Below are 24,120 nucleotides of genomic sequence, written 5' to 3' on the forward strand. Positions count from 1 at the left end.
GTCTAATATTCATAGCGGGGTTTTGAAATCTTCCACTCTTATCATGTGGTAGTCTAAGTCTCTTTGTATGTCTTTAAGAACTTGCTTTATAAATCTGAGTGCTGCTGTATTGGATGCATATATATTTAGAATAGTTAGCTCTTCTTGTTGAATTGAACCCTTTCCCTTTATGTAATGTCCTTCTTTGTCTTTTTTTGTCTTTGTTGGTTTGAAATCTCTTTGACAGAACCTAGGATTTCAACCCCTGTTTTTTTTTCTGTTTTCCATTTGCTTAGTAAATTTTCCTCCATCCGTTTATTTTGAGTCTATATGCGTCTTTGCACACGTCTCTTGAATACAGCATATGCATGGGGCTAGGCTCTTTATTCAGCTTGACTGTGTCTTTTAATTGGGACATTTAGCCCATTTACATGTAATGTTATTATTGATATGTGTGAATTTGATCCTGTTATTATGATGGTAGCTGGTTATTTTGCAGAGTTGTTTATGTGGTTGCTTTATGGTGTCACTACTATGTGTAGTTTAGTGTGTTTCTATAGTGGCTGGTAACAGTTTTTTCTTTTTCATATTTAGTGCTTTCTTCAGGAACTCTTGCAAGCAGGCCTGGTGGTGATGAATTCCCTCAGCATCTGCTTGTCTGTGAAGAATTTCATTTCTCCTTTGTTTATAAAGCTTAATTTGGCCAGATATGAAATTCTGGGTTGGATATTCCTTTCTTTAAGAATATTAAAAATTGGCCCCAAATCTCTTCTGGCTTTTAGGGCTTCCACTGAAAGATCCACTGTTAGTCTGTTGGGCTTCTTTTTGTAGTTGGCCTGGCCTTTCTCTGTGGCTGCCGTTAACATTTTTTTCTTTCATTTTGACCTTGGAGAATCTTATAATTATGTGTCTTGGGGTTGATCTTTTCGTGGTGTATCTTACTGGAGTTCTCTGCATTTCCTGAATTTGTATGTTGGCCTATCTTGCTATATTGGGGAAGTCCTCCTGATAATATCCTGAAGTATGTTTTCCAACTTCGTTCTCTTATCCCTGTCTCTTTCAGGTACCCCAATCAGTCATAGGTTTGGTGTCTTTACATAATTCCATATTTTTCTGAGATTTTGTTCATTCCTTTCATTCTTTTTTCTCCATTATTGTCTGCTTATCTTATTTGAGAAAAATTATCTTCAAGTTCTGAGATTCTTCCCTCCACTCGGTCTATTCTGCTATTGATACTTGTGATTTCATTGTGAAGATCTTGTGTTTTCTTTTTCAGCCCCATCAGGCTGGTTATGTTCCTCTCCAAACTGGCTATTCTGGCCATTAGCTCCTATATTGTTTTATCATAATTCTTAGCTTGTTTGCATTGGGTTACAACATGGTCCTTTAGCTCAGCAAAGTTCATTATTACCCACCTTCTGAAGTGTACTCTGTCAATTCAGCTTTCTCAATTTCAGTTCAGTTTTGTGCCCTTGCCAGAGAGGTTTCGTGGTCATTTCAAGAAGAAGAGCCACTCTGGCTTTTTGAGTTTTCAGCATTTTTGTATTGATTATTTCTCATCTTTATGGGCCTATCTATCTTCAATCTTTGAGGTTGCTGACCTTCAAATGGGGATTTTGTGGGGTCATTTTGTTGTTGTTGTTTTCTGTTTGTTTGTTTTTCTTTTAACAGTCAGGCCACTCTTAATAGGGCTGCTGCAGTTTGCCTAGAGCCCCCTCCAGACCCTAGTTGCCTCGGTTTTTTTCCCTACCTTGAGATATCACTAGTGAGGCCTGTGAAACAGCAAAGATGGCAGCCTGCTCTTTCCTCTGGAAGCTCCGTTCCAGGGCAGGCACTGACCTGTTGCTGGTCTAAATGCATTTATAGGATGTGGCTGGAGACCCCTGCTGGGAGGTCTCACTTAGGAGAAATGGGATTAGGGACCCACCCAAAGAAGCAGTCTGGCTTCCCTTTGGTAGAGCAGGTGCACTCCACTGGGGTGAAACCCTTAATCGTCTGTACCATTTGTATTCTCCAAAGCCCGCAAGCTGAAATGAGTGAGTCTACCAAACCACACAGACGGCGGCCACCCCTCCCCCTGGGAACTTGGTCCTAACTCAGGCTAACTCCATCTGCTGCCACTGGCTGGCTGGAAATCCAAGCCAGTGAGTCTCAACCCATGAGGTGCTGTGGAAGTGGGGCCTGCGGAACAATGCCGCTTGGCTCCCTTGACTCAGCCTCCTTCCTACGGCCATGCACAGATGAATCTCTCATGTTGTAGTGGAGTCTGGGGCCAGAGTATGCAAAACTCCTGGGTTTTTGGGTGTGCCTGACTGTTCACTCTGCCAAGACTCCACACAGCTCCATGTATTGGACCCTAGGCCCTGGTGGTGTTGGCTCACAAGTGGATCTGCTGATATGCAGGTTGCAAAGATCTGTGAGAGAAGCATGGTTTCCAAGAGTGGGTTGCAAGATCACTCACTGCTTCCCTTGGCTCAGGGTAGGATTCCCATAGCTCCATGTTGCTTCTGGGTGGGCAATCACCCAAGCCTGCTTGTCTTTGCTCTCCCTGGGTTGAGCTGTTTTCCTAGTCAGTCCCAACACAAGAACCTGGATATGGCAGTTGAAAGTGCCGAATTCACTCCTTCCTTTCATTCTGCTCCATGAGCACTGCAGACTGCAGCTGCTTCCAATCATCCATCTTGGCCCCTTTCCTCTTTTTTCTTTATTTTTATACGAATGGGTAATTTAAAAAAGATCTGTCTTCACATTCTGAGATTCTTCTCTTCTTCTTTGATCTAGTCTATTACTGACACTTTTGATTATATTTTCTACTACATTAAATGAATTCTTCAGTTCCAGGGCTTCTATTTTGTTCGTTTTTATGATTTCTATCTCATTGACAAATTTCTCATTTGTATCCTGAATTGTTTTCCTGGGTTATTTGTACTGTTTTCAGTATTCTCTCATGTCTCATTGGGCTTCTTTTATGAATATATTTTGAATTTTTCTCTGGGATTTTGTAAATGTCTTTTTGATTGAAATCAGTCACTGGAGAATTATTTTGTTTTTTTGGAGGTGTCATATTTCCTTACTTTTTCACGTTTCTTGTGTCCTTACTTTGATATCTGCACACCGAGTGTAACAGCTGCTTCTTCCAATTTTTTGAATTTGCTTTTTAAGGGAGGAATTCTCCTGAAGATGTATCTATGGTATTGGTTGAATAGGGCACTGCACTTTAGCTTTGATTCTGGGTTTGCTGTAGTGTAGTCTCAATATGATTTCTTTGGCTGTAAACAGAGTCAGTGGTGTCTCTGACTTTCTTAGTGGCTTAGATTGCATATTTACTGTTAGTGGCTGTGAAGATGTTTTACTGGAGACTAGGATACCAGGTTGGTGGGCCATTTGGCCTCAGTGATGCAACACTGCGCCAAGCATCCCTGTTGCTATTTCCCAGGATGGCATGTGCTGACACCAGTATTAGTAGGCCCAGGTAGGCCAATTTTGGGCCTCTAGATACCTTGCTCAGGTACCGAGAATGACAGCAGTGGACTGGACAGATGGGTGGATTCTCAAGTCCTTAGGCAGTAGGCATTGTCTTGGTGGTGGCAGTGGCAGTGGTAGGACAGCCTCTGTGTCCCAAGCAGTGTGTATTGGTGTTGGCAGTGGTTGTGATGGGCTAAGTGGCCCAGTTCCCAGGCCCATAGATGGCACATGTAGTAGGTGTCAGCTGTGGTGGTTGCAGCGATTGAAGTTGTAGCCTAATCTCAGTATTGTGGGAAGAGTATTTAGGTGCTATGGTTATGGATTTGACTGGGTGATCCCCAGGCCCCAGATGGCATGTTTGGGTACTAGGAGGCAGACTCGAGCTTGGAAGACCTGTTGCCAGGCCCCTTGGAAGTGTGTGCAGGTATTAGCTGTGGTAGACAGAGGTGGGATGATCTCCAGGCTACCAGCAGAAGGTTCAGGTAGGGACAGCAGCAGCTGTGCTGTTTCCCAGCTACTGCATTGTATAGGATTTGTTTCTATGGAAATAGCCATAGACAGGCAGCTGGAGGTATATGCTTCTTTTGCACTTTGTTCCTGATAGTGGCAGCCCAGAGTAGCAGTTGCATTTGTCCAAAGAGCATTTACAAACATATGATTGTCCTGCTGCAGGGATGGGGTAACTGCCAGTGGTTTATGCTTTGGCCTGGTGGCAGCAGCAGTCAGCAGCAGCAGTGGCTGTGGATAGGGTAAACTCTCATTAATGCTGCCCCTCTGTTGTGGGGGTTTCATTGCTGCCAGTGACTCCCACTTTGGCCCTGGTGGCAGCTGCTGGCAGCAAAGGTGGGTGTGGGCAAGGAATGTCTATGGGGATCTGGAGCTGTGGAGATGCAGGGGCTGTTTTACCCCAGACCAGGATGCAGCCTGGTAGGGACTGGACACTCAAAATGGTGCAATGCCATAGCTGCCTGAAACTTGGCGGTCTGTGGGACTCAATGGAAGCTGCTTCTCTGGAGCAATGCCATTCCATGATCTCCCAGAGGCTTCTTATGTTAGACTCAGGGCTGTCCCATGACTAGGACTGTAGGAGTTTTCAGTGAGAATGTGAACCCCTGGTGGTCATTCACTTACCCTTTCCCCAGATTGGGGAGCTATTCCAGGTTTCCAGTCTATCCTAGCCAAGCAGGCTGCCTTGCTTGTCTCTCCTTCCTTACTTTACGTGTTTTCTGTCACTTCTCTGCTGAGTTCCACTATTCTCTCTTAAAATATCTCTTTGAAGTGTGTTTATCTACTTGCTATTTTGATTCCTTTTTGTGAAAGTGGCAGGTACCAGATGTACCTAGTTAGCCGTCTTGCAGCCCCTCTGTTTTTAGATTAATTTGTTTAATTTCTTTTTATCAATATTTGCCATATTTGTTATATTTCTATATTACTTATGCTTGCTTTCTTTTATCCCTCTTTGAGTTATTTTAAATGTGTAGAGTCTGAATTTTAGTTTATTACTGGTTGCCTTTCTAGTTTGTAATAATAGGCTGAAATTTGTATTTTGTAGATTATCAACTTTTAATCTCCTGCTATGGAAGGTGAAGGAATTAGCACATTTATATTTCTTTAAATTCTTAATTTTTTTCTGTTCATGTGGTTGTAGTCTGTATTCTCTTATACATACACTTAAAATTTTTTTCATTATGCAGCTTTTCTTTAAATATTTATGTTATATTATGTCTCTTGATTAGAGTCTGACCAATTTTATTCTATTTTTTAATGAGCTTATCACTGTTGATTCAGGCATCTATTCATTCAAGACATATTTGTTGTGTACATCCTCTCTTTTAAACACTGGTCAAAAAATTGGGGAACAACAGTTAGGAAGGCAGAAAATACTGCTCTCAGGAGCTTACATTTGAGCAGGGGAGTGACTAGCAATGATTAAATAAATAACAAAAATATCTAACTCTAATGCATTCTATGTAGAATGTGAACATGGAAAAGTATTAGTCAATTATGGCTCCTATAAATGATTTCTTAAGGAAGTTTGTTTAGGATGAGACAATTTGCTAAGAAAACATAATTGATTAAAGAGTGTTTTAGTCAGCCATGCAAAATATGAGAAATTAGCTTCAGAAAGAAAAAACTGGTGCAGTATTTTATTGGTTCTATCAATTATTGAGTTAGGAATTTTACATTTTTCTCAAAATTGCACATAGGCCTATTTTTTTCTCTTTTTAATTATGTCACTTTTTCCGGTATCGGTGATAAAATCAACAGTCAGGAGTCACTGATACTGTGGCTTTGAGATGTAAATATGGTTATTAAAAATAAGGTGACCTTATGTATCAGTTTGCTTGGTTTGCTGAGCTCTCACTTGTCCAATCGTAATTATTACTAGTCCCCTTTTCACTCTCAAACGTGTATTATGGACAATGAATACTTGATCATTCTCATTATAGTGGACCTTAATATTCAATAAGAACTCAGCTGAAAACACTGATACACCTCCAAGTACTTTAATTTAAATTTGTCCCTCTATGAAATTGACACCATATAATCAAGATAAGCAGAGAGAAACAAAGTTCCATAGAGATTTCCACTCACTAGAAAAGGGACTGTATTCCTGCTTACACTTTCAGTTGGTGTCTGAGTCCATCGTTGTTGCTATAACAAAATATCCCAGACTAGGTAATTTATAAATAATAGAATTTTATTTTCTCCCATTTCTGAAGGCTAGAACTTCCATGATCAAGGAGCCAGTAGGTTCGGTGTCTGGTGAGGACCTAGTCTCTGCTTCCAAGATGGTACCTTGTTGCCTCATCAAGGGAAGGATCTGAACACTATGTCTTTATGGGGTGAAGGAGTGGAAGAGCAAAAAGGAATGAAAGGGTAGAAAGGGCCTAGCTAGTTCCTTTTAGCCCTTTCATAAGGTGGCTAATTCCATTCATGAGTGCTCTGACCTCATGACTCAATTATCTCCTAAAGGTACTATCTTTTAATGCTATCACATTGGGGTTTAAGTTCTAGCACATGAATTTTGAAGGTATACATATATCCAAAGGTAAGCAGTTGGATAGTCAAAAGTCATTACTGAGCACCTTTTATTCTAAGCCTTTCTTTTGACAAATAATGAAAAATCAGGCGTTATACCAATCTCCCTCTCATCTATGCGTGAACGGATCATTAATTTTTGGCCAATGAGATGTAAGATAAGTTCTTCTGGGATTTTTTTCTGGTAATGGAAGGGGAAATCATGTGATGATTTTCTTTCATTGTCCTGGTTTCTGTCCCGTTTCTAGCCTATGGAAGCCATCCTAAAACTATAAAGGACTATAGACAAAGGAAATAAAAACGGATATCCTGAGGATGGTAGAGAACTTAAGCAAAGTGTTCCTTAGAGTTATTCATTAGCTACTTTTCCAAATGTGTAACTCTCTAATTCCAGACTACATTTTATATAAAATATAAACTATTTTTTTTGTTAAGCCACTTGTAGTTGGATGGCCTGTTACTTACCATAAAAATAAAATAATTTAAAATGCTTTGTGAGAATGAATAGGCTAGAATATATCAGAAGTCTACGGTACTGTTAAGGTTTAAATAGATGTTAACAGGCCAGGCACGGTGGCTCACGCCTGAATCCCAGCACTTTGGGAGGCCGAGGCAGGTAGATCACGAGGTCAGGAGATCAAGACCATCCTGGCTAACACGGTGAAACCCCGTCTCTACTAAAAATACAAAAAATTAGCCAGGCGTGGTGACAGGTGCCTGGAGTCCCAGCTACTCGGGAGGCTGAGGCAGGAGAATGGCGTGAACCCAAGAGGCGGAGCTTGCAGTGAGCCGAGATCACACCACTGCACTCCAGCCTGGGCAACAGAGCGAGACTCCGTCTCAAAAAAAAAAAAAAAAAAAAGATGTTAACAACCTCATTTAAATAGGTAGAAACCCCAAAAGAATTATGATTCTTTCTATATCTACTTTATGTCCTGCACTCTAGGATAAAGCTACCTCTCTTTGTCTCTCTACTTCTTGTCTTCTTAATTCAGCCCTTAACTATCCAGAGCACAGGCACACTGACAGCAAGCCACACCTAAGCTATACACTATCAATTTTAGAAATGGATAGAGTGGGAAGAGAAAGTTAATTGGCCAAACTGAGACCCATAAGTAATCAGTAGAGAGTGAAGCAAGGAATACCTGGCTAAAGAAACAAATGTATTATAATTAGGCCAATTATCCTAGATATAGTTCATCAGCTTGTAGTGATAAAGGCTGTTAATGAGCTTTGTCACTGACAGCATTACTTTCTAATCTTAATCCTTTTTAGGGTTATTAGCTTTAATGATAGTTGCACAGAGATAAGTTAATTTATACTAAAATTAAATTGAAAAATAACAAGTAATGATTGCTGCATTTGAGCATTAACTTATAAACTTTCTCTCTTGCTGACAAAACTTACTGAGGGCAGCGAACTATTTCGAAGACTTTTTGAGCAGGTGGAGGAAATTCAGAACAAGACATAGTCACTCCTTAAAGGAAACATTTATAAATATCCTTGAGGATCTTTTAGTAAAGTGGTTGATGGCTGTTTTATTACCTTTTAGATGTCAGCACATATTCTGTCTGCCAACACGAAAATTCTTCAAAAAAAGCCAACTTTTCAAGAAAATTCACAAAACATACGAATTACTCGTAGACATACAGTACTTAGAAATCTGCACAAATGTTCATTAGAATCTTGGGTCCTTGCTTCTATCAGCCTTACTCACCCAGAGTGAGTAATTTAAGCCTTGATACACAGAAAATGATGGCAGAACAACTAGGTTCTTCCAAGGATGGTACAGAATCCGTGCCAGTCAACATGCATGGAGGATAAGTTTATTCTTTTTTTTTTTTTTTGAGACGGAGTCTTGCTCTGTCGCCCAGGCTGGAGTGCAGTGGTGCAGTCTCGGCTCACTGCAAGCTCTGCCTCGCGGGTTCACGCCATTCTCCTGCCTCAGCCTCTCCGAGTAGCTGGGACTACAGGCGCCCACCACCACGCCCGGCTAAGTTTTTGTATTTTTAGTAGAGACGGGGTTTCACCGTGGTCTCGATCTCCTGACCTCGTGATCCTTCTTTACACATAGTTGATGACTTAGGGTATTAAGGCATGTTTTTCTCAAGAACTGCAGTTGAGAAAGTCTGCTAGAGATTGGAAGTAGTCTTCTAAACACATTTGTCTTACCCTCTACCTATGAATTTATTTACTTATCCATCAATATTTATTAAGTTACTACTTTTCATATAGCTAACCATATCTAGGTTTAACAATACTGTGTTTGATATATGTAGCAATATCAGGTGAACTTAACTCTCATTCCATTGGGAATGGTTTTGAATATTTTGCCACTAAATAGTGATATGTGTATGTGTGTGTCTGTGTGTACATCCTATTTTCTAAAATAGATTAAGAAGTTTTATGTAAAGTTCTAATATACATTATTATCTAATAAAATTATTTTACAAATAAATGTTAAAATTTATCAAAATTTTTTTGTATCTATTAAGATGATCATCTGGCTTTTCTCCTTTATTAGGTGGTAAAATATAGTGGCTCATTTTAACACCTTTATGGAGATGTAGCTTATATACAACACATTTAGCATGTTTAAAGTATACTGTATGATAATATTTAATATATGTATACACCATATGACAATTACGATCACAATTATGAACATATCTATCACCACCAAAAGTTATATTGCAGCTCTTGGACATTCCTTCTTCCCACCATAGCAATTGGAGACATAGTGGATGATTTCGACACTCATCTCTTAGTAACTCATCGAATAAATGCAAAAAAAAAAAAAGAGTCATATACTAGATATGTGCAACATAATTAAATGTAATTGAAATATAAATGACCACTCCTTAAAACTGAAGAATACATATTTTATAAGTGCACATATTTACAAAAATTAACAATATACTGGACCATAAAGCAAGTTTCAATAAACTTCACTTGATTGAAATTATACTAAAATGTTCTCTCATGAAATCGAATTAAACAGATTGATAACCATTAGAGAAACATAAACACTAAAAAATAATCAGAAATTTAGCAATACTGGTTTTAAATAATGAATGGATAAAAGATTAACAATTGCTATTAAACAATATTCTAAACATTAAATTCAGTGACAGAAAAATACTTTATATGAGAAAAGTTGGAAAATAAAGATGTGGTTAGAAAGGCATATAGAGCCTTAAATGTATATATTATAAGAAGAGGATGGTTACAAATTAATCATCTATAAAAGTTAGAATTAGCATAGGAAATTAAACTTAAATGGAGGGAAGAAAATAATATATAAGTATTCATTAAAATAATATAGAACAATACTAGAAAAGACCACTAAAATCAAATGGATATGCTTTAAAAGATTACTAAGTCATAAACCTTTTCCAAGACATATTTTTTTTAAAAAGTGACTGATATCAGGAAGAAAAATTGAGGCAAAATTATGGATTATTCTGACATTAAAAAGATATGAAACAAACAGAATTGAAAATTTACAAAAAGTAAATTTTAAAAGCAGACACAAGAAGAAACAAAATATCAACCTATTCTATAGTTACTTGATTCTACAATTAAGTCATTTTAACACAGACAATTCTGTGCTTAAATCTCTTTAATGGTAAGTTCTTCCAGATACATAAAGTCTTCTCGGGTGATTCTATGAGGACAGCAGAACTCTGACACTCAAAACCCGACAATAATACAGAAAAGAGGAGAAATATAGACAAGTTTATCTTATGGACATAGATGCAAAATAATATAATTACTTTGTAGGTACAAAATGAGCATTTGATACAATTTATTAGCAATTTAGCTTACAAATTAAGTCTCAGAAACCCAGAAATAAAAGAGAGTACTTCCTTAATCTGATATGGAGTGTCTATGAACAATCGACAAAAACATCATTTCAGTGGTTGGTTCTTCATTGGACTGGAAATCTATGCCAGGACAATAAAGCAAAAAGAATATTTAAAAGATAAATGGATTGAAAACAAATAAGATTGTCATTAACTGCAGAGATTATTTTTACATAGATGGTAAAAAATTCTTAAATATATTGTTTATATATATATATATATATTTATTATACTTTAAGTTCTAGGGTACATGTGCACAACATGCAGGTTTGTTACATATGTATACATGTGCCATGTTGGTGTGCTGCACCCATTAACTCGTAATTTAGCATTAGGTATATCTCCTAATGCTGTCCCTCTCACCTCCCCCGACCCCACAACAGGCCCCAGTGTATGATGTTCCCCTTCCTGTGTCCAAGTGTTCTCATTGTTCAATTCCCACCTATGAGTGAGAACATGTGGTGTTTGGTTTTTTGTCTTTGCGATAGTTTGCTGAGAATGATGGTTTCCAGCTTCATCCATGTCACTACAAAGGATACAAACTCCTCATTTCTTATGGGTGCATAGTATTCCATGGTGTATATGTGCCACATTTTCTTAATCCAGTCTATCATTGTTGGACATTTGGGTTGGTTCCAAGTCTTTGCTATTGTGAAAAGTGCTGCAATAAACATATGTGTGCATGTGTCTTTATACCAGCATGATTTATATTCCTTTTGGTATATACCCAGTATACTGAAAAACTGAATTTAACAATTTTATGGAGTGCAAAGTCAATACACAATTACTATGTATATTATATGGGTATAATACAAAAATATATTGAAATGATAACGGAATGTAAAAGACATAATTTGACATAGCATAAAAATTATTAAATATATAGAAGTAAATCTAAAAGGATATATGTAAGATCCCTGCACATGTACACACACATACATAGGTACACAATCATTTTATTGAGAGAAGTTAAAGATTTGAATTAATAGCACACTAAGAGTAATTATGTTTATGATATAGAGGATTCAATATTATGAAGTTGCCAGTTATTATATTCGTCACATATTGCCAAAATAATGCCATAAAAAGAAGTGCTTCCAAAATATAGTGATATAAAATAATAATCACCTGTAAAGCTCATTTTACTATGGATTGGCCTGTGGGTCTAGATGGATGCTGTTTATCTCAGCTAGGCTTCATCATGCTTCTACAGTTAGGCAGCTCTGCTTCTGGAGGTTGACTGACAGCTGGCTAGAGCAACCTGGCTCTGCTCCTATATCCCTGCTGTAGACTAGCCTGGAAATGCTTTTATGATAATAAATGGTTCATGAGACAGTGTGGAACCACACAATATCTCTTGAGGCCTAGGCTTGGACTGGCACAGCATCACTTGGGTGACTGACACAGTATTAACTCACTACATCTTGGGCCATGTAAGTAATGAAGACAACTCAGATTTTAGAGGAATAGAAACAAACTATATTTTTTTTGAGGAGATGAACTGCAGAGTAACATTGCATAGATTTAGAGAGATGACCAAATAGGACCAAAAGAGTCAATCTATCACAAAACCCATACAAAATCTCCACAGGTATTGTGTGTGTGTGTATGTGTGTGTGTGTGTGTTTGTGTGTGTGTAAGTTGACAAGCTTATTGTAGTAGTTATATAGTTGTATACGTAGGTAAATATTAATAGAGCTCTATGCTTACTGTCATCTGCATTTTACTGAATAAATATTACCTTAATACATACAGAAACAAAAATAGGCCTGACTAAGAAAGCTATTGAAGCATCTAAAGAGGCAATCTTGATGAATTAAGTTGGAAGATTTATTATACTTTATATGAATACATAATAAATTTAAAGTTAATTAAGACAGCATAATGTTTGCCGAAGAATAGATAAACTGCCAAATGAGACACAATAGAGTTTGGTAATAGGCTCACACACGAATATGAACATTTGATTTATTATTCAGTTGGCAAGTAGAAGAGTAGGAAAAGGCAGCCTTTTCGCCAAATTGCGTTGGATCCTTTGGATATGTATATAGAATAATAATGTAGCATACCTTGGTCATTATACCATATGAAATCATTTCTGGTGAGTTTTTTATCTAAATGAGGATAATAGATCAATAAACCTTCAAAGAGGTAGCATTGAAGAATATATTCATGATCCTGAGATAGGAAAAGTTATATTAAACTAGACTCACATATCACTATGAAGAAAACTGTTTGCAAGTTGAACTAAATTATAATTTTCTGTTTACCAATTAAGGAAGTAAAAAGTCAAGCTTTAGATCAAGATATTTGCAAGATATATAAACATCAATCGAATCATCTTTAGTATACTTTTAAAAGCTTGTAAATCAATAAGAAAAAAATATATATACATACATACATATATATATATATATATATATGAAAAGCTCAGCAATACAAATAAAAGAAGATATCCAAATGGCCGGTAAATATATGAAAATGTGCTCCAATATTCTTAGTCTTAAGAGACTCGCAAGAATTCTGGGTTGGATTTAGAAGCTCATGGCAGAACAACACGTTTACAACTAGGAAGTTGAATTATAAATTTAATTACTTAAAGGCGTCGTAGAACTATATAAGCAATCAGAATTAGAAACTAAAATTTCGGAAAAGAGAGAATGTCTCTGAGGCAAAATGAACATCTCCAACTTAAAAATTTCCTGGGGTAATCTCCTGTTTTCAGATGCAAATTACAGATCCACCTTATTCAGGCAGAAAATCTCTGCTAGGGGTAAAAGAAACAAGCAAATGATTGAACAGTTATTAGTGTTAGCATGATGAATTAGAAATTTGAGGCAACAGAAATCATGGTCAGTTTTTCCCATGGCATATTGGCTGGGGTTTGCTGCTGCTTGTGAAGCTAGGGATTTAGCTGAAAGTTTCTAAAAGTCAGAGAATAATCTCATCTGGTCTGTGAGGTTTGGGAAGCAAAGACCTGTGAGTCTTACAAGGCAGAAGTCATCAAACATAATTCTTGTTTTAACCCAAGGCATTCCTATATCTTAAACTACATTGATTAGGAGACAAGGAACCTGCACTGGAAACTCTGAATGGCAGAACATTGTCTCCTGCTGTTTGAATTCCCCACAAGGCTGAGGATCCACAAGGCTCTGTATCAAAATCCCAGGTGGGCTAATCTGAAAATTGGGCAAAGAGAAAATTGAACATAACTGATGTTTGAAAGAAAGGACTGACAATATACACAGGCCAGAGATAATCCAGATATTGGAAGTAGCAGATAATGAATTTTAAAAATACATGATTATTATGTTTAAGGAAATAGAGGAAAAGGTAGATAACACAGATGAATTTAAACAAAGAATTGGAGCTGTATTAAAGAATCAAATTGGTATTCCAAAAATGAAAAATACAATATCCAAATTAAGAAACGTATTTTAAAAATATTAGTCACAGCAGAAGGCATGATTAGGAAAATGGGATGGAGCAGTTCAATAAGAAAATGTGCAAACTCAGGCAGGGAAAAGACAATAATGCCGATGAAAATTTAAGAGACATATGAGCAATTCTAAAGTTCCATTGAAGAACTTAGAATATGTTAATTCACAATTGAACACCTTTGTTATTTACATGTTTTAGATTGTGCACATTTAAAATGTATCTTATTTTTAATACCAAAAGACACTATTTGTAAACATTTTCTTATATTTTATCCACATATTTACTACTTCTCTTGCTTTACAATGCTTCTTTAATCTCAAATGTACATTTTTAGATGCTCTATCAATGAGTCTTTAAACAGCAATGTTCAGTTTTTAAAACTGTTATCATTATACCCCCGATGTAAAGTTAAATATATTTCCAGTATTTCAATTATTTTCTTTCAGTATTTTGACAATATTGTTAAACCTATTTGTGTTGTTGTTTTGTTTTGTTTTTGTCTTTGCTTTTGTTTTTTTTTTTTTTTTTGAGATGGAGTCTCACTCTGTGGCCAGGCTGGAGTTCAGTGGTGCGACGTCGGCTCACTGCAACCTCCACCTCCTGGGTTCAAGCAATTCTCAGCCTCTCGAGAAGCTGGGACTACAGGCGTGCACCACCGCGCCCGGCTAATTTTGTATTTTTAGTAGAGATAGGGTTTCTCCATGTTGGTCAGGCTGGTCTGGAACTCCCGATCTCAGGTGGTCCACCCGTCTCAGCCTCCCAAGGTGCTGGGATTACAGGCATGAGCCACTACGCCTGGCCTGATTTCTGTCTTTTTATACTTTTGAGAAGTCAGCTCTGTTTATATGTTGTTTATTTTCTTATAACGTACTTTTCTTTCTGGCTACTTGTAAGATATTTTCTGTTACTTTGACGTTTTATACTTAAATTATGAAATATTGGTGTAGATTTATATTGTTGTCTTATTTTAGTTGATTTTCTTTTCAACTTTTGGATTTATAAGTTTCTTCAGTCATTGTGAATCCGATGATTTATTTTTTTAATAAATTTTGGAAAATTCTCAGTAATCATTTTTCTAGATATTAACTCTTCCTATTTGAGGATTTCTCCTCAGAACTTCATGTGTCTCTATTTTTGACCCTCTCACCCATAAGTGTCATTTAATATGTTTTATATATTTTTTCATCTGTTTATAGCAGCAGTTTTCCTGCATTATCAAATATGTCACTTGTTATTTCTCTTTTTTGCTGTGTCCTACACCATGCTGAAATTATTCATTGATTGTTCAATTACATCTATATTGTTCATATATGTATATTATGTATATAAAATTAAAATTACATATATGCACATAATTTTTACAAGAGCTATTCAACTCTTTTACAAATATATCTGTACATTTGATGGTTACTTATTCCTTCTTTATAAATATTACATAATCTTTAAATGTCATGCTAATACACTTAGTTTCTCTCTGATGAATTCAGAATACACTGTCTTTATGTATTTAATTTCATGATTTTTTCATTAGCTTTCTTCACAGTAATTTTTTTCTTGTATATTGGATATTTTTTATTTATTATTTTGTCATTGCTACTATTGTGAAATCACCTTTACTTAAACCTCATCTGTGAAAGATCTTTCAATCCTGGTGTTAAATTATGTTTTCCTTTTGCCCTTAAACTAAATTATCAGCTTTGAGAAGGTTTTAACACAGAGATATTTAAACGTGTCCCTAACTTATATAAAATCATGATTTTGTTTAGAAATTCACAAAGTACTTGTGTACACGTTTGTGTGCATGTGTGCATGCATGTATACATGTATACACACAGTTCTATATAAACATTTTTATCTTACCTTACCCTCCACTCAAAGCTAAAGATGAGATACTCAGCTATCTTGTCCATCTCCCTCTGTGTTATTTATCCTTCAATTTAGTTATGGTGTTGGCTTTTGTAAATGCAGACCTAATATTAGGGTCTTATATTAAACCCACTTGCATTGCATGGATCTCAGGCTTCATGTCCCGTTTACCACAAAAACAACTATTTCAAAAATCAGCTTTAGAGCATCAGAGAAAATCAGATGCTCCAGGAAATATAACATAATCAGTCCTCAGTATTGTTGTAAATTTGCTTTTTCTTTCCATCTTTATCCTCTAAAGATTATCTTATTTCATACTAGACCTACATTTTATGCAGGACTTTTTATGTATCCTGTATCAAGAGGGTTTCTCTGGTCCTTTAGTCCACCATATTACTAGAACTGAAAATCCAGTTTTGTTACTTTAAAAGTCATAGCTGTCATAACTAGAATCTAACATATAATTTAAAAATACAGAAGAAAAACACAACAAATTCTATTTTTGAGTTCCACACTCTCCCTTCACACAAACATATACTTTAAATGAGTACTTAATTATACACTGGTAAAGCTGCTAGAGAACTTGGCAGACATTCTACTTTTAGAAGCACTCCACTTAGATTTATATATCACATTTTACATAATGAAGACTTCTTTCCCACCTCTTACTGAAGCACAATAATAATAATGATAATAATAAGCTTCTTAAAAGAAGGATGGGGATGTATCAGGAGTTTGGTGAATTGACACAAATAGCAAGTTAAGGATGTTGCAAGCTAAAAGATGGGGATGAATACACTTCTGATACAAGTTAAAAGTCATAAAATTTTGCAGCCCAAATTAAATCCTGAGTATATTGTTTGAAAGTCCCATATTCTCTGCATTGTTGAGGGAAAGGCACTAAATCTAAGCATATGGCTGAATTGAACAGTCTTTTCCCTGGATTGTACTCATGTGGAGTTTCATGTATGGCTATGATCAACTTCTCAATCTTGAAATTAAGATACAATTTTAGACTGCTATTTGAGAAATTGTCTGAGCACATGGGCAATGTTTCTTATTTTTCCTATGGTTTGAAATTAAATTATCAGAAAAGCAAAACTTCATACTCGTAGACTGTTTTTTATTTTTTTGTTTGTTTGTTTGTTTCTGAGAAGGCTGACATGTTCAAGAAAACCTCATTAGTCCTTGCATCAGCATGTGTGAATCTTATTAATTCTGCCTAAATGCTTAGGTATGAAGCAAGATGCCTCTTCTACAAAATTCTCTCTTATGTAAGGCATAGGCAACATGAAGAATATCTCCTTTCCACTGATTACTGCAAAGTGACTCTGTGCCAACTCTGAATCTAGCTTTTAAGAGGACTGACAACTTTCGTCTTGGTTTCTGTTTCTTGGAGACTTGAGTTACCTGAGTCAGGTCTTGGAGATCTGACTCACCTGAGTCAACATGAAAAATGTCCCATTACCCTGCTGCAGAGATACCATGGAAAATCCCTAAAATTCCATTGAAAGGGAGGAAACTACCTGAAGTGAGCCTTGGAGGTGACAGCCTTATGGTTGTAGACATCGTGTACCCTCCAGGCAACCCCAATGGCTAAAGAGTACTGTGTGACCCCAGAGGGTTTGCATGGAGCAGAAGAATTGCTCACGTAGGCCCTGCCCAAAGTCCTGACCCATAAAACCATGTGACCTAATAAAGTTGTTGTTAGGTGGAATGTTTGTTTAATAGCAATAAATAAACGAAACATCTGTTAAGCTGAACTTATTTCCTTTGCCAGTGGTTTAAAAATATAATTATCTTGGATATGGAACTTCTTCGGCAACTCGTTTTTCAGAAATGAACTAGGAATTGGAGCTGGATGATTACATTTGGACAAAATCAGCTCTTGAGATGAGCAGAATTGAAGACAAACAGCAGAAGATGCTCCCTTGAATGAAATGATGATGATTAGTCACAGGTATTTGGTTTTCAAGCCAATAATAATCACTGGGGAAATCAACCAGCAAAATCAGTGCCCCTAAAATGCAACCCATTCCTGGTGGTTGCAGACAGTGGCGGGTAAAATATATGCTGGCAAAATTAATAACGCAAGGGCTTCCTTTTAATGTAACTATGGTTCTAATAATGTCATCAAGTACAGATTTGCAGTCAAGGAGCGTCATTTGAGAAATCATTGATTTGTAAATTGCAATGCACTGTGTAGTAATGTTAGTGGTTATTATTAGTTCTTAGTTACCAGAACTGGGGCAAGATGTGGCAACACCTTTTCAAATGATAGGTCAGAAAAACTGTACCACTTATTAAGCTATTTTCACTCAACTCAAAATCCACCTATTTTCTATAGTTATCTCTGTGATGCTGGAACTGGGAATCTACAAACATTTGTCCTTTTAAACTGACTTGCTGCCATTTGTGCCCTTAGGGACACTAGGTAATGGAAAAAATGATTAGCTTCTTCTTTGTTGGCTTATGGCTCCTGTAAGCAACAAATGAGCAAATAGTTCTTCAACCGGGCAACAGCAATTGGTTCAAATAGCAGTTGGATGCCGTTTCAGCTTCTTTCAGCCCTCCAAAATTTGTCTTGTCACAAATACCAGTACAAGTCAGAGCTATCTGCTATCTTTCTTTCTCTCCTATCACAGTGTATTCTTCATTTCCTGTGAGTCCTTTGTACATATTTAACTTTCTGTTTGCCAGACTGTTCTGTTGCATGAAATATCTCTGTAGCTAGTTGTATTCGTTCATTTTCACGCTACTATAGAGAATTCCCTGAGACTGGGTAATTTATGAAGAAAAGAGGTTTAATTGGCTCATAGTTCTGCAGGCATGACTGGATGGTCTCCGGAAACTTACAATCATGGCAGAAGGTGAAGGGGAAGCAAGGCGCATCTTATAGGGTGTCAGGAGAGAAGAGTGAGCGAGGGGGAACTGCCACAAACTTTTAAACCATCAGATCTCATGAGAACTCACTCGTTATCAGGAGAACCACATTGGGGAACTTCCCCCATGAACCAGTCACCTCCCAACAGATCCTTCTCCAGACAGGTGAGTATTACAGCTTGACATGAGATTTGGGTGAGGACACAAAGCCAAACCATAGCACTAGTTCTTACGAATATAATAGCAGAAATGTGTAGTTAAGATTTTCTTTACCTCCTTCCTATTTTTCTCCTAACTGATAAATTAGTTATTGAAGTCACATTTTGAATGTAATAAAACCACCCAAAATTTCTCTGTAGGGCAGAGTTCCTCACCTTCCTCTGTTGCCCAGTGTTGAATCCAGGTATGTGAAAACATACACGCACACACGCCCTAATCTTAATTGTTTATAGCTACTGAGCTTCTGTATTGTTTGTTTTAGCAGCTAGTATGGCTCATTCTTATTAATTCTTAAATTAATACATAAATAATGTTAATATATTAATGTTTATTGATTCTAATTATATGTTCTTTATAACTATATTACAATAAATTATGAAAATATTAATTAGTGTTAATACATAAATTGATACTAAAATTGGAGAGCCATTACTAACATTTTTAAAAATATGAAACATTGGCCCAGTGGTTGAATGGAGGAAGACAACATATATAAAGTGATAGCTAGCTCTTGATCTTTGTCATTTGCATGCAAAATAATAATAAATCTTTGCTTGCAATAACTTGGAAGACAAATCAAATGGTTACTGAGCTGGGGAAAGGAAGTTGAAAAAGTTCACTTTCATATGTCTTCGTTGCCACTGGATCTGTTTGGCAATATAGGAGAAGGAAACAAGAATGCTTAGAAGCAGAAATGCAAGGATAAAGGGAAAGCGTATATTTGGGACTTACAGGATTTTAAAAACAATGACAGCTTCTAGACCCTAAATAACAGAAGATGGCATTTTAAATATTGTTTTATTGGCAAAGACAAGATGTAATGTAGTTTGTATTTTTTTCCATCACTTATTTCAATAAAGTGATTGGATTTGAAATATACCCTATTCAGGCCTCGTTTCCTCAAGGTAGCTTAAGGGAGCCAGGAAGAGAGGAAATAAAGACTAAGAATTATTTCAAAAATAACTTTTAGTGTTGTTACTCATACACGAAACTGACTAGAAGTAAATAAATGAGAAACCTAACGAGGTTTTGAGAATAAGTCACCAAAGAACACTAACCTCATCTGAAAATTCTGTCATTTTTTTTTAATTTTATTATTATTATACTTTAAGTTTTAGGGTACATGTGCACAAAGTGCAGGTTTGTTACATATGTATCCATGTGCCATGTTGTTTTGCTGCACCCATTAACTCGTCATTTAGCATTAGGTATATCTCCTAGTGCTATCCCTCCCCGCTCCCCCCACCCCACAACAGTCCCCGGTGTGTGATGTTCCCCTTCCTGTGTCCATGTGTTCTCACTGTTCAATTCCCACCTATGAGTGAGAACATGCGGTGTTTGGTTTTTAGTCCTTGCGATAGTTTGCTGAGAATGATGGTTTCCAGCTTCATCCATGTCCCTACAAAGGACATGAACTCATCATTTTTTATGGCTGCATAGTATTCCATTGACCCAGCCATCCCATTACTGGGTATATACCCAAAGGATTATAAATCATGCGGCTATAAAGACACATGTGCACGTATGTTTATTGCGGCAGTATTCACAATAGCAAAGACTTGGAACCAACCCAAATGTCCAACAATGATAGATTGGATTAAGAAAATGTGGCACATATACACCATGGAATTCTGTCATTTTTTGATGTTTTTTTTTTTTTTTTTTGGAGATGGAGTCTTACTCTGTTGCCCAGGCTGGAGTGCAATGGCATGATCTCAGCCCACTGCAACTTCCACCTCCCGGGTTCAAGCGATTCTCCTACCTTAGCCTCCCTAGTAGCTGGGACTACAGGCATGCGGTGCCACGCCCAGCTAATATTTTGCAATTTTTAGTAGAGATGGGATTTCACTGTGTTGCCCAGGCTGGTCTCGAACTCTTGAGCTCAGGCAATCCGCCCACCTCAGCCTCCCAAAGTACTGAATCACACCTGAATTCAGGTGTGAGCTACCTTGCCTGGCCTTTTTGGAAAGCCTTAAAATAGACCTCAGTAGGAAGTGAGCTACAAAAAGCACATAGATCTAAAGAGGACACACACCCCAATGCCAAATTCTCATATATCTGGGAAAATAGTAAATGTGGAAGAACCCCTTGAAGCTTTGCTGCTTTTCATGTGAAAGCATGCAGCTTTTGCTTTTAAGGAAGAACTTATGTAAATATCAATTAGTTCAAGTTAACTGTATTGTTCAGGTACATTATCTACTTACTGAATTGTTTGCCCAACTATTCTACTAATTACTGAACAAAAATAATTAAATCAATAAGTTTAGTTGTGGATTTTTGTATTTCTCCCTTTGATTCTGATAGTTTTAGTTTTATTAAGTCTCTTAGATAATGTAATCATTTAAGATTATTATATTTTTCCAGTAAACTGCCATATTTATTACTATATAATTTCCCACTTAATTTTTGATAATTTTTGTGCTAAACTCTACTTTGTCTAAAATATTTTTGTATTGTTATAGTGTGCATGTCATATCTTTTTCTATCCCTTTTTTCTTCTTATTCTATAGACAGTATAGAGTTTAGTCTCAATTTCTATTTTCTAATGTACCATGAAGCTCTCTGTCTTTCAGTTTTAAGGATCGGACCATTTATACTTGATTAAATTACGGAAACTTTTAACTTTATGTCTTCCATCTTGATGTTTGATATCTGTTAGCTCCATGCATTGGTTGGTTTGTTTCTTTTTCCTTTCCTATCTTTTCTCTTTTCTTTTCCAAAGGAAGTGCTCGACTTAATTGTTTTTCAAAAATTATTCTGGTAAGGTTTAAGATTTAACCTTACACTTAATTTTGTTAAGGATATTTTCTCATCCAACATATTTCATCCAGCTTTATCTGAAAAGCATTAATGTACTTATCCTGCATATTTATTGATGGGATGCATCTGAATGAAGAGACTACAGGTACACTGTTAGGCATCCTCCTGTACATTCACAAAACCCTGTATTAACCCTGTGCACTCTCAAAGTGAGTGGCTCATTTTATCCACTATACTACCAGGAACTACAGTGTTAAACTCCACACCTAATCAAGTGCTGTTATACAAACTACTAAATTTTCTCGATCATCCAGTCTAGTACTTCAGTTAAGAAAATTCAGTTTTCTAAAAGTTCAATTTTTAGGCTGTCATAGTTTAGAATTCCTGAGAATTTATTCTCCTTTTGTTGTATACATTCCCCAAGGATTATCTTTTTTTTTTTCATTATTTCAATGACCACATATATGCTGATTGCTATCGAAAGTATGTATCTTGGTCCCAAATTTTGCTCCTGAGCTTCATTCACATTTTCAAAGGCCCTCTAGACAATCCCACTGGGTAGATACAGGCACCACAAACACAGCATATTCAAATAAAATCTTATGATCTTTCCTTTGAACCTGCTGCTCAAATACCTTATTTCAATTAATGAATTTATTATTCACCTAGTTTCGTCAGATAACGTCATATGGTTCCTACTTTTCCTTATCTGTACACCCAATTGATATTTAATTACTATTTATGCTACAATTCTGGATAGTTACCTCTCCTTCATGTACTGCTTACTATTTCCACAAACCATGCCACAGGCAGGCCTTTATTTCTTACCTATGTCACCTCAATTACATCTTAATATGCATCTGAGCTGGTAGAGTCTCCTCTTTACTTTTTAACTTCTACCCACCAGAATTAGAATCATCTGGAACTGGATCCTCAGGTGTCTCATAAACTTACTGGATCGGTATTCTGTGGGTGTAATCAAGTAATCATTGGTGATTCTGATGCACAGTGTGGGAACTACTGCTCTACATTAAAGATTATATCAAACGTGGCTTTCCACCAATACACATTATCATTAAGGCTAATATTCATCTCCTCAGTGAAGCTTCAAAGTGAATAAGAGTCATAATGCTATAAAGAAAATCTGTCATTGCTCTGAATTTTTATATTATTTCTATATCTTAGAAGTAAATTCAACTTTATATTTGGTTCTTTATTATTTTTAACAGACATTTTGGTGAACACTTGCAGCTGAATCAACATCCAAGTGTGCTTTGATACCAAAGTTGAACACATGACCTACACTAGCAGTCAGTAAACTATGGCCCAGGGCACTGTTTCATGCACTGAGAATATAGAGGTCAACAAGTGAAACAAACCTCTTCAGTCATGGGGCATACATTTGAATGAGGGCAGGGGGTGGCTGACAATAAACAAGCATACAAGTAAATAATGAGATCATTTCAAAAAGTGATTCATACTGAGCAGATAAAGTGATACAAAGTGACTGCCAGGAGCAACGCCCTTGGTTTAGGTGTAGGAAAAGCCTTTCTGAGGTGATGGCACTGAGCTGAGACCTGAGTGATGAAAAAGAACAAGATGTGCGAATTTCTTGGAGGAAGAAAGGATCTTGACTTGTCCTAAAACCATAAAGAAGACTTGTGTGGTTGGAGCAAAGTAAGAACTGTAAAGAGATGAGGCCCAGGCTAAATGTTTGTGAGACTTCTGATCAATGATAAGCTGTATTCTTTCATTTCCACAGTGTTTCATAGAAGAAAATGATATTGATTCAAGGTTGCTTACTATTTTTTGGAGTGTTAATGATTTATGTTGGTTGCAGTGCAAGCATGAATGATTTTTACATCAATGCTGAGAAAATTAAGAACTTACGATTAAAATGAAAAAAAAAAAAAAAAGAATCATTTAGATCCCAGGTTGAAATATAGCTCCTAACTCATATTCACCTGTATCAGGCCATTTAAGGTGGCGGAATTAAGCCAGATCTTAAAATCCCCTAAACCTAGTGACATGAACAAGCGTAAGGCAAAACAAAACCAAAAACTCAAAGACTAAATGATCAAGCAATGATCAGGGCTGATAAATTGAACACAGGCAGAAATAAATTTTATGATATAAACAAATTTCCTTCTATATTTTTAGTAGGGAAAATTATTGAGTGTAGGTGGATAGTGGGGGGTTGTTAAGAAGAGAAAGATTCAGCACTGAAACATCTCATTAAGAATCAACAACTTGGGGGCTTGCTTTGACAGCACATATACTAAAATTGGATACACAGAGAGAAGATTAACACAGTTCATGTGCAAAGGTGCCACACAAATTCATGAAGCATTCTATATTTTTTAAATGAGAAAAAAACTTGAATAGCCATTTCTCCAAAGAGGAAATACAAATGGCCTATAGGCATATGAAAAGATGTTCAACATTACTAATCATTATGAAAATGCAAATCAAAGCCACAATGAGGCTAACATCTCACCCGTTAGAATAGCTACAAGAAAAACAAAACATAAACAAAAAGAATACACAGAAAATAACAGTTGTTGGTGAGCTTCTGGAGAAATTGTAACACTTGTACACT

General features: G+C 36.5%; 1 long non-coding RNA gene and 1 other non-coding gene across 2 annotated transcripts in view; both read left to right on the plus strand.

Moving 5' to 3' along the window:
- LOC115834720 overlaps nt 1-24,120 on the plus strand; it is a 525,967-nt gene that overhangs the window by 118,305 nt on the left and 383,542 nt on the right. The gene's annotated exons all lie outside the window — the stretch shown is intronic.
- On the plus strand, nt 23,780-23,882 carry LOC115834908. Its single transcript, XR_004029901.1, has one exon. It is a non-coding gene; the product is annotated as a U6 spliceosomal RNA (small nuclear RNA).

The sequence above is a fragment of the Nomascus leucogenys genome, chromosome 4 (genome assembly GCF_006542625.1).
Source record: "Nomascus leucogenys isolate Asia chromosome 4, Asia_NLE_v1, whole genome shotgun sequence".
In the NCBI taxonomy this organism is placed as follows: Eukaryota; Metazoa; Chordata; class Mammalia; order Primates; family Hylobatidae; genus Nomascus; species Nomascus leucogenys.